The following is a 13,025-nucleotide window of genomic DNA, read 5'->3' on the forward strand; positions in this document are numbered from 1 at the left end:
CAGAATCACAGAAAGGCGGTTGTCTTCTGCCTTTCTCTCCTAATGCCTGGTTCAGTCTTTTGAGGAGCCTTCTTTTAGTTCATGACTGTAATCCTTTGTCTGAAACTTTTTATTGTCCCATATTTTACAGCTGCCTCTCAAATTTCTTTTCAGCTGTGTATTCAGGCAACTAGGTGTATAGAAATTGTTTGGCCCATCACTTGCCTTAGAATTCTTTCAGGTACTTATCATTTCAGAACTTTCACCCACCACTTATTTTCCAAGCCCAAATCTTCCAAGCATGGGTCTTCTGTGGGAACAGGGGAGACCCAGCCTTTGTCCATCCTGCAGGATACAGTTTGAGGTGCAGGGAGTTTACGTAAAATTAAAGAGTGTAGATTTTAGAACTAGAAAAGACTTGGCGTCCAGGCTCACAGTATTAGTGACAGTGTGGACCAATGACATCTGAGTTCTGGTCTCCCGATCTTAGCAAGACATCAGAGTGCTGCTGGGAAGACTGAACATGGTCTACATGGGAGACACTCAGCCCAGTGTTGAGCACACAGGCCCTCCTATGACCCTTGTGCTCAGAACTCAGAGTTGGTGAAGGCGAGACACTGCTCTGGATATGGGAGAGTCCTAGGTTATACTTCTTTCTATGGTTACCAAGCAGAGATCAGCTTCTACAAGGGTGTGTATTTAATTCACTTCACTTACTTTTCTGAACCTGGAAACACAGATTTTTGAACCTGTTCCGTTCCTCCATCACCAGTTCCCCCACCTCTTCATTTTTAAGGCAGATGCTCTCTAGCTGGGTATTTTAGTCCTTTCTCATTATCAGACTATACATTATAAAACTATAAATAGCAATTCTAATGTGCACTTAAGCCAATACACTCAAGAAATAATGGACATATGTAATGTTAAAAAAATATAAATACCCAAGTGAAAATGGCAACACCTGTGTAAGCCAACCCTCACGGCAAGAGGTACCAGGGATTCAGATGCTGGTAATGTCCCTTCTCTAATAACCTTCCTAGCTGTCCAGTTAAGAGATGCATTATCACCATGTCAAGGTAAAATCCCTACCCTGATAGGGTCGTCTTGCACTGATGCTTCCCTCTTTTCTTTCTCATCGTATTTGATGTATTAAATATTTCTCCAAGCTTCCCTAAAATGGGTTGAAGAGGGCATTTTGGGGGATGGAGCCTCTGAGAATCACATTAAGCAACTTGTATCTGCGCCACATTGGAAAGATGTCCATTCCTTTCTCTTTGTCTCTACCCTCCCTCTCCCCTGCCCCCACCCACCCTGTAAAACTCAGGGTTTGTGCCCTGAGGGGAAGGACAAACATTTATTGAGGTTCTGTGGGCCGAGCACTGTACTAGTTAATGTACTTATAGTATCTGAGTTAAAGTTCACTGTAATCCAATGAGGAAAGGATTATATCATTGGATGAGGAAACTAAAGGTCAGAAAGGTTATGTAATTTGCTTCTTGTCAAATAGCTAATAGACGAAATACCGGCATGATTGACACTCAAATTGGCCTGACACCAAGAGGGATCGTGTCATTATACCATCCTGTGTCTTGCAGTTTAGTTTCTATTCAAGAGTCACTATTGAGTCTCTAAGTCTCTACTTGTTCCCAGTTCAAAAGTAAGACAAATGGGAAGGGATAGTATATGGGGCTAGGAAGGTCTAGAATACAAATTACTCTCCATCACTTTCTATCAGGGGTGGAATTCAAGACTGCCCTGGGGTAGTTGTGTTTGCTACATAAACCTGGAAGGTCTTTCCGACCTTGTCTGAGGTGGTAGGGCACGGTTTTCCACTGAAGGATTGAAATGATGAGGTTAAGCTGTTATCAGGTGAAACCACCTGCAGTCCTGATTTCAAAATATTTCTGCTTTCAAATGACTTCTCTGGAGGCAAAGGGGCTCTAAATCCCCTAAATAAATAATAATAAATGTTCTGGTCTGTGTATGTATCCCAGGAAGATTACTTTGGCATGCTGGCACTTAGCAAATGAGAAATGTCAAAACAAACTGCTTAATCCATATTGGATCATGACAAATTGATTTGGAAATCCTGTTCTCCCCTATCAGGTGCTGCTTCTGAGATGGATTGTTTCACATTTTTTATACCGGCTTTAAGGCCTTTGACTTGTGTTATTGAGACTAGAAAGGCAATTTAGCAGTTCTGGGAGGTATATGACAAAATGTTTTCAAAAAAGTTTTTATCATCCTTTTCCTGAATTGATATTTTACATCACCCCTGTACGGAGTCATGGTTACATCCACTTTTTGTTCAGGGGAAAATACTCTCTTAAGTATCTATAACCATTTCCATCATCTTCCATTTACTTTTATTTCATTTAAGATTATGCAGAATCCTAATGACTTTGCTGGTTATCATCATTCAATTACTGGTGAAGAGATTCCTAACAAATTATTGTATTGGAAACAAACTTGTGAGAAACTATTTCCAGCTCTATCAAATTAAGACTTTTAAGTTAATATTTATGGCCATACTTTTAGTTATTTTCTTATATTTTTCTTAATCAGTCACTGTCTCATAAAGTTAATATATAAAACATATAAACATACAAAACATACTCTTCTTGTGTCATCAGATCCCCACCAGAAACTCACAACAACACACTAAGGTAGATGCTATTATTATCTGCATATTAGAAATGAGGAAAAATATACAGCTCCAATAACTTGCCCCAGAGTCATAGGTGATGCGTGATACACCTAGATTTGAACCTAGGCCATCTGATCAAGGATTTCGTGTCGTATTTCCTTTATACATGAAGGAAGGAAGCTCTAAATTCTGTTTTCCGAGTGAAGATTTTAGACAACTGTGTTTCTTTTTCCTTTTCTTTTTGGGGGGGTCAATTTAATATAAACTCAGAGCATTATAAATACTTGGCATGTATTGTTATTTCTTGGTGATGTTGTCACTTCAAGGGTGCATAAGGGGAGTTACTAAATCAAAGCCCCATGACCAGTGGCAGGCAGTGTCAATCAGTGGGCCTGGATGCTACTGACTAAGGTGTCTGGGATCTCCTCCAGTCCTTCTGATGCCCAGATAATTGGTTATGAGGCACCAACCAGCATGTCAGCTACTATACTTTCACTCCGACTTCAGCAAAGGCTCAGCTCTCTCTGCTGTGTCCCTAACTGTGGGAGGAGTCCCGGAATGGGTACACCCGGTGAAGCCCTCACACCAGCATCCCCTGGGAAGTCAGGGCCACCACCGACCACATGAGGAATCATAAGAATGATGCTGTCTGCCGGAGGTTGTAAACTGCTGACCACAGGCCAGATAGGGCACATAAATGGAGCAGATCCACCCCTGGAGTTTCCAGGTTTTTGAGGAAAGAAATCCTGTATTTTCTCATGCTAATTGGATTTGAGTCGCTAGACATTGTAATCCCCAGCGTCCTGACTACTCCTGGGTGAGAGATTAATGACACGGTTTATAGAGGTTTTGCTCTGTTCCTATAGTGTCACCTTACCTTGCTTGGTATCCTCAAGACAACTTCAGTAAAAATCTACGTTACCGTCCAAGGCTTGGAGCTAGATTTGCATCTCTTCTGAACAATCTATAAGGATGAAGCAAAAAGCATATTCAGGCTGCAGAGGTTAAGGAGTGTTTTCTGTATTAGTGGTCTCTGGGCCCTAGTTCAGCCAGCTGGAAATACCTAACAAATTATTAACCCTGGCAGCAAGTATCTTTTCCGAGACTACTTGCCAATTTTCTTCCTAAGGGATTTGAGGGGCTTATAAGATTGAACATCATGGAAAGAAGGACAGTTGGGTTGAAAAGTAAGATCAGAGGGAGTAGATGTTTCCAGATGGTAGAAATGTGTTCTTATTTATAACTAATTGTTGAATTTAGCTTTATGTTTCCTGGCAGCTATAGACAAAAAGGACAGATTTGGGGTTTTAAAGTTATTTTTTCCTGACAAAATAAGTCCTAGAAGTTCATTCAAAGACAAAATTTAATCTGGAACTAGAGTTGATAGGAATATAATACAGAACTCCCTCTGCCGAGCTCACTGGGTTGTGCTCTGTACAGGTGTTGTGTGCTGCGTTCATCAAGAATTTAAAACTATGTTCACACACAAACGACACACTGATGTACACAGCAGCTTTGTTCATAGTTGCCAAAACTTGGAAGCAATCAAGATGACCTCCAGTAGGTGAGTGGATAAATAAACTGGAAAAGAAGAGATTAAATGGAAGGCTCCGGCAGGGTCTTTCAATTCAAAGGGTGTGGGAAACGTTTCTTACCTGTCTTGAGGTAAAAACAAAAAGATGTGTACTTGCTTTGCTACGGGGAGATTTGGGTCACTCATAGGAAGAGCTTAGATGCAAGGAAGAGGCAGCTCTATGGGGAGCTCTGAGGCTGAGATGACCCTTCAGAGCTGTCCTGAGTTGGAAGAAGGGGCCTGGGTTCCTTCTTCAATCAAAGCAATTCCCGGAGAGGGCTGACACCTGAGGTTCCGTCTGCCTGCAACACCCCAGCACCTGTAGGCAAAGTCCTACATTCCTGAAGGGAGTGCTGGGCTTCCTATCTTAGCCTCTATGACAAAAAGGATAATCTCCTCAAATACAGTTTTGCAAAACAAAACAGATCTAAAAACTTCTTTACTTTATTTAAACTTTATATTTTATATTAGAGTATAGCTAACAACTTCTCTAAATGAGCCACTGTTATATCTAACGTGTTATAAATGCTGGTGTCACCGAGTCCAAGCTTGTACCGCTTGCTGCACGACAGGACAATGAATTGAGAGACCAGTTGTTGGGGCAAGGAATACTGACTTTATTCGGAAATCCAGCAGACAGAGAAGATGGTGGACTAGTGTCCCAAAGAACTGTCTTCCCTGAGTTAGAATTCAGATTTCTTTTATACTAAAAGGGGTTGGGGTGTGGTTCGTTGTTGCAGAGTTCTTGGTGTCAGAATCCTTTGTTCTTGCATCTGCCCATGTAGGTCAGGTCAAGATGTTCCTGCAAACCCCCAACAAGACAAATATTATTCTCTGTTCTGCAACTTTTTATCTCTATATGAATGGAAAAGCATAATACCGTTAAAGGTCAGAGCCTTGAGAATAGGCTAGCTTGTATACTTCAGGCTAGAGGCAATATTCTTAACTTATAGCGAAAGCAATAGGATGCAAAGGTTAAAGTAAAAGAAACAGATCCAATATGGAGTCAGATTTGTTCTTCCCTCTTACACTGGGGGTTGTGTCATAGGCACGTAGACTGGGAGGCAGTTCTTTTCAGGAGTCTCCTATAGCTGTTGGGCAAGTCTCACACCTTTAAAAGCAGGAACCCTTTGTCACACTGATCTTTTATTTTTATAGGGCAATAATCACTCCTCCCCACCCCAAGTAGTATAATTCTTTAAATAGGTGTCATTCTTACCTCACAACTAGATTGTAAATTCCACAGAGTCTAGAATCCTTGCTTTAAATATTTCATTGCTTAAAAAATTTAATCAAGGGCTGAACACAAAGTAGATGCTCAATAAGGTAAGGTGAATAAATGCATGGTTAGAGTATTGAGGGTGATGTAAAAATAGTAACATAAATTAACATCAAGAAATAATTTGGTCCCTACCCTTAAAATATTTCTAAGAGCTAAACAACTCTCAGTAGCTTTCGTGCTACAGCCCTGATCTAAGCCACTGTTATCAATCCTGGGAGGCTTCCCAAGTGATTTCCTGCTTTGTTTAACATCCTTGGTCCCCTTCAATGTTCTCAACAGAGCATTTGGTACCATACTGTTGAAATGTAAGTCAGATAATATCACTCCTCTACTGAACACCTCCAGTGGCTCCTGGTTTATTTCAGAGCAAAAGATAATGTCCTCACAATAGCCTACAAAGCCCTACACAATCAGTACCTCTCCCACTCTGACCTCGACTCCACCACCCTCATTCTTCGTGGCCACAGTGGCCTCCTTGCTGTTTCTACCCCAGGGCCTTTGCACTGGCTGCTTCATCTGCCTGGAATGCTTTCCCCCTACATATCCACATGGCTCCTTCCTCACTTTTTTAAAATACTTTCTCACTTGGGCAAATGACCTTTGAAACATAAAATTTCAACATTTAAGATCTCAATACTGCTTCCAACACTTACGATTCTTGTCCTATAATAGTTTTTCCCTCTCAACTATAACTGGTTATATCATTTACTTTCTACATCATCTTCTTTATTCTTACTCAGTTCTCACCAGTATGTAGTTCTACAAAAGCTGCATTGTTGTTGCTGTTGTTCAGTTTTTGACTAGTGCCTGGAACAGTGCTGGTTCAACAAATATTGTTGTAGGGATAGGTGGAGGACAGTGCTTTCTGCTTCATGTTTAATGGTGGGGCAGATTTTTACTTGGTTGTGAAATAGGAGATTTCAGTAATCTGGGAGAGTGGGAGAATTCTCTGGCAAGCTTGCCCATGAAGACAATTGGTCTGGGACCCAAGACACTTCTAAGGTGTCTGCACGTGGCTCTCTCTGCTTCCATGGTTGGTGGGTGGAAGATGCTCCCTCATCCTGACCCAACAAATCCTGTCCTTAAAGTCCTGAGAACAGTGACCATTAGCTATTATTATACCCACATGCCATAGATCCTGGCCTCCAAAAAGAATGTGAATGTGTCACTTTTGTTTCCAAATTCCAAACCTCTGGGAGAAACTCTGGTAGCGCCATCTTGGATCAGTTGCCATACCCTCTGTTCAACTAACTGAGAGGGGAAATGAGGTCGCCAGGCGCCTGAGACCCCCTCTATGGTCCTTCACAGAGGCCAGCAGCATTGAATATGGAAGGAGAATTACCATCTCCCTAGGAGCCACTTTCTTCAAGACCTGGGCATGCTTTCCTTCTGTTGCCTTTGTCACCCAGGTCATTTCCTCCTGATTTATCCCTCCATCTCCTTTCCTTCTTTTTATGACTCCTCACACACTGCTCTGTGTTCTTGGTAAAGATAGCCAAGGAGCCAGGCCATGCTGGTCCATTGAGTCTGGGGCACAGGAAACACATTGGAAGAGGGCTGAGCCGGCACTGCCTTTCAGTGTGTCTGATGTGATGAGGGTCTCCTCGTATTGTGAGGCTGATTGAGGCCATAGAAACTTCCTTGGTTGTCACTGAACAATTTTCCGTATGTCTCTTATGCAATGTGTTCACTCCATGGGAACATTGCTCTCTGCATAAGACAGGCTCAGGAGCCTGGTGGGAATGAGACTGGAGGCCAGCTCCTTAGCTTTCCTGATCAAAGCAGACGGGGGATCGGTAAGCTGCAGTTGAGTTCCTTTAAGCCCTGCCTTGCTGAGGGAAGGGTTGGTTTGTTTTGGTCTGTACTCAGCTGGTATAAAAGGAATTGCAGGGACTAAAGTAATGATATCCTATTGTGCTTTGTCCAAATCAACTGCAGGAAATAATTGACGACCCCTTGTTATTTCTTTTTTCCCCTTAAAATTAAACCTCTGGATGGTCAGCGTTGGTAGGATTTACCTAAACTTGGCTTCCTGCCACTTTCTTTTCTCAGACTTGGAAACTCAAAAGATGATGTAAATTTGTTGGTTGTCGGTCTTGGATGCCTCCTCACAGGGACTGAGCAGGCTTGGATGAAAGACAGCAACCAAGTTCCTGGCTATATTTTGAGCTCCTGTTCAGGCTGGGCGTTCTGTCCTCGTAAGAGACAATTTTAGCTGAACGTTTTGCTGCATTCCTAGGAACTGTTCGCAAATGGGCTGCCAGTGGGCTAGAGGGGCAGTTCTGTATGGCGGTGCTGGGGGCACTCTTGGTGAGCCGAGAGGGAAAAGAAATAAGGCATCCTGACACTCTTGTCAGGCTGTACAGGTCGCCTGCCATGCTGACTCCATGGGCTGACGTTTTGTATAAAAAATACATCAAGCAATGCCCTCTGGCAGAGTAAGAAGCACCATTAAGTGCCAACCAAAGACCATCAGCTAAATTGAAAGACAAAGAAATGCAAAGGTTAATCTGTGGGGCCCTGGGTGCATGTGGAACCAGGCTGCTTTATTTGTAGGCCAAGGAAGTCAGTGGATGGGGCAGTTCAAGATGGGGAGTTGCCAGGGAGCGGGGTGAGATTCCCGGGCTGAGATGGCAACTGGAACTGGTGAGCTTACACCAGGCCCACGAGCCTCTGGCAGAGCTCAGGGATCTGTGTCTGAGGAGGTGAGAAGGAAAAGATGCCAGTCATGGGACTGGGTTCAGCGGCCGGATAAAGCCATGAACCAGCTCCCTCCCTCCTACAATGGCGGAGAAATCAACGACAACAACAAAACATTGACTCTCACCGGTGTGTTTTATAGTCAACTTGTAGCTGTGAAAATGTTTTTTGCTGGTTGCTTTGACCGGAAATGGCCCTGCACCAGTCACACGCTTGTGATATTATCAGATAATGCTTCTTGCTTTATCCCTGGGTGGAGCTCAGTTTAATCCGCATAACTTTCGTTAAGATGCTGTGAAACAGTACTGAGCAAGTGTTCTTTCTTTCATGGCTGCAGTTAGGGTTTAAGGATTCGAATCTCTGTTTTAATGCAGTATTAAGCATTTAAAACTTAGGGAGTTGCCAGCGCAGATGCCAATTTATTTTCTGTAACTCTAAGATGAGAACCTAAATTGCATACTGGAGGAAAGTCATGTATCCCTCCCCTCCCCTGCCCTGTGATCTATAACTTATTTATCAAGCAACCTCGGCTAAATAGAATGAAGAGAAGCAAGAAAAGAGAGAATGAATGTCCACTGCTTGCCAGTTAGACTCTCCATCAGTCTGTGTGTCAGTGGCTTTGACTGTGGGCCACTGAGCTCTGGTCTCTGATGAGGTTTCCTGGGGACATGCCAAGTGCCACTCCTCCCGATGAAGTTCCACTTGTTCTGTTGTATCTTGGGATTTCCTGTCATATTTGTTTTAAACATGATTCCTCTCACTTAAAAATAATACTGAAAATCGTTTCTATATCACACTTAGTCTTGACAGCGTTCCTGTGGGTTTGCTCTCATTATTTCCATTTTATAGATGAAGGAGTTAAAGCCCAGCGTGGTTGGCTGGCACGAGGTCACAGAGGCTGGGAAATGGCCTCTCCCCAGTCAGTGTTCCTCGAAGCTCTTTCTACTGAATCACTCAGAAGTAGGACGAGAAGCTTCTGAGAGAGGTTATTTAAAAGTTCACATACTAAAGCTTCTGCACGGTCCTCATAAAGGAGCCCCTGACTTTCACTCACATCTTCACTTATCACTAGGATGATGGGTCTGATGACCAGATTTCTAGCCATTCGCTCAACAACCTTCAACAAATACTCATTGAGTCAGGAGGCAAATGGAAATTGGCCTGAAGCCAAAGCGAGCCTGTGAGGGTGTGGGGTGAACAGGACAGACTTCATCTGCTTTCCCGGAGCTGACAGCATAACGGAAAAGACAGAGTAAATGAAAAACCATACATTTATTTTCAATTTTAAGACGTACCAGGCCCTATATAGATAAGAACTGTTGAGTCTGATGGAAGAAAAGGGCTTCCCAAAGCAGATCCGCTGAGAGGTGATGCTCCAACAGCAAAAACGGAAGCAGAAGAGCTGTAGAAATCAGACACGAAAGCTCCTTTGTGTAACAAGAATAACAGCCGTCATCTACTAAATCCTTACTTACTAGTAGTATTTAATTCTTCCAGCACCCTCCTGAGAAAATAGTGACCTGGAATGCCTGTTTACAGATGAGAAAGCTGAGTTCCGAAAGGTCACGTTAACTCTTGAGGTTCAAGGCCAAGGAGTGGGCAGCCTCATCCTGAGATGCTCTGACCCCGCATAGCCGTTAGCAGTGAGGGGGCAGCGTGGAGGAATCATGGTCCTGTGACTGCAAATCTAGTTTTTACTGCTTGTTAGGTCCAAATTGGATCCCCACGCTTCCTTTCTTTTCTTGCTGGAGGACTGAGTGGTTCCCACCTGTTCCTTTCCTCTGTACAGCTCCCAGCATCTACAAAAGCCTGGTCAACACGCCTCCTGGCTCTCTGCAACTCACTCCCCTAAGACAAGCGTAGGCCCCTGTGTTGTTGCTTTTTAATTTAATTTAATTTATTTTTTTATAAAGCAGGTTCTTAGTAGTTATCCATTTTATACGTATTAGTGTATATATGTCAATCCCAATCTCCCAATTCATCGCACCACCACCCCGCCCCGCCGCTTTCTCCCCTTGGTGTACATACGTTTGTTCTCTACATCTGTGTCTCTATTTCTTTTTTTTTTTTTTAACATCTTTATTGGGGTATAATTGCTTTACAGTGGTGTGTTTGTTTCTGCTTTATAACAAAGTGAATCAGTTATACATATACCTATGTTCCCATATGTCTTCCCTCTTGCGTCTCCCTCCCTCCCTGTGTCTCTATTTCTGCCCTGAAAAATGGTTCATCTGTACCATTTTTCTAGATTCCACATATTTGTGTTAACATAGGATATTTGTTTTTCTCTGACTTACTTCACTCTGTACGACAGTCTCTAGATCCCCTGTATTCTAATCTAAGAGCTCTAGTCACTGTGGGAATACAGGCAGAGAGGGACTCACAACGAGCCGTGCAGCTCCCGAGCTTAGAGAACTTGAGTGGTCAGGATACTGGACTAACGATCGTGGCCACTCCATTAAAACTTCCGCTGGAGTCGGCATCTCGCTGCCTTTTATGCCTCCGTGTGTGGGCCTGGAGATGCTAACTATAAAACAATAGTCAGCAGTGCTTAAAATTCTAAAAACTATTTAATGTCATTGGGACAGGTCATGTGTTAAGGCGTTTACACCATCCCGGGCGGACTCTGTGTCAAAATACATTCCTTCAGGTTCTGTGTCCATCTTTACACTTCTAAATCAGAGGTGTTCTAACATCTCGACCAGGTCATGAGTTTGTCAGCATTTAAGGGACAACAACTATTATCACCACAAGTGTTATTTTGATTTAGCAGGAATCGCAGAATCAAAGCCAGGCAGCACTGATCCCTGATTAACCATTGATTTATTATTTGTGGAGCCCTTCATATATGCCAGGCACTGGAGAGACTCAGAATTGGCTCAAACAGACAGGATACCTGGCTTCATTGAATTTATATTCTAGTGGAGAGAGACAGATGACAGCATAAAAAAGAAGATTAATTTCAGATAGCAAAAAGTGAGATGAAGGAAACAGGATAGTGGGATGGAGACCCAGCTTACAGCTGGGGCAGAGGAGTCTAGATTAGGGAAGACTGTTAATAGTGGCGACCTTTCAGCAGAGACCTGAATGCATAGAAGCAGCAGCCATGTTAAGCCTGTAGGGAGCGGTGCTCCAGGCAGAGAGACTATACATGCAAAGGCCCTGAGGTCAGCACGGGCTTTGTAATTTCAAGGAACCGAAGGGCTCCTGTGGCTAAAGTGAAGCATGGTGAGTAGAGAGAATTCTAGACTGAAGTAGGGGAGGAGGCTGGGACCGTATATAAGGCCCTGACATGGAGTTTGGATTTTATTCTTTGTGAAGTGGGAAGACATTGGAGAGTTTTATTCAGGAGACCGACTTAGTTTGAAAAAGGTTAAAAAAGGTTACTCTGGATTGCAGGGAAGTAAAAGCACAAGAAGAGAGCTTACCAGGTAGTTAGGAAAGGCCAGGCAGGATGGGTTGGTGGCTGGCCCAGGGGGAGGGAGTGGGGGTGGGGAGAAGTGGTGAAGTTCAAGTATTTTGCGGAAGTAGAGCTGGAGGGATTTGCTGGCAGATTCCACGTGTGGGGTGAAGGGAAGAGAGAGAGGCTTCAAGGAAGATTCGCGGGCACTTGAGCAACCGTGCAGATGGCTGGCGGTGCTGTTTACTGAAATGGGGAATATCGAGAGAATTTGGGGTGTAAAGGACAAACTATTTTGCGATGTTGAGTGTAGGATTCGTAACACACATCAAAGTGGAGATCGTGCAAGGAGGAGGAAAAATGAACAATGGGAAGGCAAGAAGGGGCAGTCAGTAAGGTAAGTCAGAAACTTCAGAGGGTTGTGGAAACCAACAGAAGAAAGTGTGCCTTAATCAGATGTTTGTGGAAGGTCGAATATCATGACAGTTGAAGAGGGACCACTGGATCTTCCAACATGGGGCTCACTGGTGATCGTGATTTGATCAGTTTATGGAAAGAATAAAAATCCACTTGGAATTCTGTTGAAAAATTGGACAGCAGATTGCACCATCAGTGGTAGAGAAAATGGGAGGTGAGAGTAGAGGCAGCAGGAATAGTCACACTCATTTGAGGTTACAGCATAGAGGCGAGTGTAGACCTTGGCTTGTTAAGGTATTTATTTGTATGTTAAGTGTCAGGTGGGAGTTGTATAGTATATTTGTATTTTAAGGGGAAAGTTCTAGTAGTGAGGGAGAAGGTAAGAATGTAGAAGAGAGGGGAGAGATGGGATAGTTTCTGAGAATAGCTGGGCAAAGTCTTCGTGAAGGTGAGTGAGTGAGGATGGGGTCCAGAGCACAAAGCATGGCTAGTTTTTGATGCCATCTGAGGCGCTTGCCCAGGGTATAAAGAAGGATGGCAGGGAACAGATACGGAGAAGGCTGGTGACTTTGCTGGTGGTAAGATAAGGGGATGCCCCTCAGGGCTTCTGTATTTTCACTATAACATGCTAAGAAACAGAAATAAAGATAGAAATATTTGTAGACAGGTTTTAGGGAAGAATCCTCACAAAAAGTCATGGGGTGTGGGGAGCAGGTTGGTAAACCATCCAGCTATCCAGAACGAGCTGCGTCCCTGGGTTCTGCATAACCGAGGTCTTACACAAGGTGTCTTGCTGGACACCAGTACCTTCTGGTAAAGGCTGGATGCTGCGGTCCAGAGCAGCCGAATATTACTGGTTAGAGCTTCCTACCTGACAGAGAGTCAAACCCCAACTCCATCTCAAGGCCCATGTTTGGGCCCTGCCTCTTTTCCATTCTTAGCTTCTCCGGAAGGTTCAGGAGAGGAATTTTAGCATCAGAAGGTGGCTGAGTGGAGACCCTGAATGTGAGAAAGACACTAAAGGAAA

This window comes from Leucopleurus acutus (genome assembly GCF_964270905.1).
Source record: "Leucopleurus acutus genome assembly, chromosome: 18".
Classification (NCBI taxonomy): domain Eukaryota; kingdom Metazoa; phylum Chordata; class Mammalia; order Artiodactyla; family Delphinidae; genus Leucopleurus; species Leucopleurus acutus.